Below are 1,447 nucleotides of genomic sequence, written 5' to 3' on the forward strand. Positions count from 1 at the left end.
TGTAGCACTGTGTGTTCAGTAACCTCACTGCTGTTGGTACGAATGAATTTCTATATCTGTCTGTTCTTGCTTTTTTGGAAATGTATCGTTTACTGCGGGTCAATAGTTGAAATACCGCTGTCAGTGGGTGGCTATGGTCACTAAGCATGATCACAACTAAGACTTTCTCTCCCCCCCCCCCCTCCATCTCCACAGTCGTTCCAGCTTCGCGGAGACATCAGTTTCAAATACTCCCACGCTTTCCGGGTGGTGAGTGAGCTCTACAAGACCCCAATCGCTATCTCAGGGATTGTCACCTTCACTATTTCTGGTAACATATCCCTATTATCACCATCACTAACATCACAATGGTAAAATATTTTCACAATCTTTTTTTCAGGTAAAATATCATCACAATCACTATTTCTGGTAAAATATTATCACAATCACTATTTCTGGTAAAATATTATCACAATCACTATTTCTGGGAAAATATTATCACTATGGTAAAATATTATCACTATGGTAAAATATTATCACCATTACCATTTCTGATAAAATATTATCACAATCACTGTTTCTGGTTAAACATTGTTTGTTGCTCCGTTTAAAAAAAACAATTTCATCTTTATTCTGTCTCTTTGCCTGTCTATCACTTTACGTTATTTTTTACATCCCTTGTTGCAAATCAACTTGCCATATATAGTTCAAAATTAGCAGTTATTGCAAAACAGCTTGCCATACATAGTTCAAAATTAGCAGTTATTGCAAAACAACTTGCCATACATAGTTCGACGATATTAGCAATAGTAGCAAAACAGTTTGCCATACATGGTTTAACGACATCAGCAATCATAGCAAAAAAATTACCATACAAAATTCGACATTAGTAATTGTGACAAAACAACTTGCCATACATAGTTGGACACAGCTGGTGGAAAGAGTAAATACTCTATCATTTTATTTATGTGCGATTTCTATCTCTGCGAATCTGACAATTCATTCAAATCCTATTCTGAATCTACAATGTTCAGTTCATGATTCGTATGGACGATTGGCGAGTGCTCTTATGTGGTTTGCTCCACGTTCTATTATCAAACATATACCGTCCTCATCTGTACTCCTACTTTCTGTGTTTGTTACTCTCTTATGACAATTGTAATCTTTGCACTTGCAATATGAGTTAAGAATTGTGTTGCAAGTGGCTTGAAAAGCTTACTGAAACAAAAACCAACCGACCAACCAACCAACCAACCAACCAGCCAAACAACCAGCCAAACAACTATCTGTTCCCGTTATCTTTCTCCAGTAGCATGAAGAGCATACCAAAACAAAAGCCAACAAAAAAACCAAACAATAAAAACCCAAACAATAAAAACCCAAACAATAAAAACCCAACTATCTTTTCCCCTTGTGTTTTTTTCTCCAGTGGCATGACGAGCATACCGACACAAAACCCAACAACCCC

At 36.8% G+C, this 1,447-nt stretch overlaps 1 protein-coding gene across 1 annotated transcript in view; it reads left to right on the top strand.

Annotated features, from left to right (window-relative positions):
* The window catches only part of LOC101861723 (chitin synthase chs-2), a gene marked incomplete at its 3' end in the record, with an annotated part of 78,176 nt that overhangs the window by 39,094 nt on the left and 37,635 nt on the right, over window positions 1–1,447 (top strand).

The sequence above is a fragment of the Aplysia californica genome, unplaced genomic scaffold (genome assembly GCF_000002075.1).
Source record: "Aplysia californica isolate F4 #8 unplaced genomic scaffold, AplCal3.0 scaffold00123, whole genome shotgun sequence".
Taxonomy (NCBI): Eukaryota; Metazoa; Mollusca; class Gastropoda; order Aplysiida; family Aplysiidae; genus Aplysia; species Aplysia californica.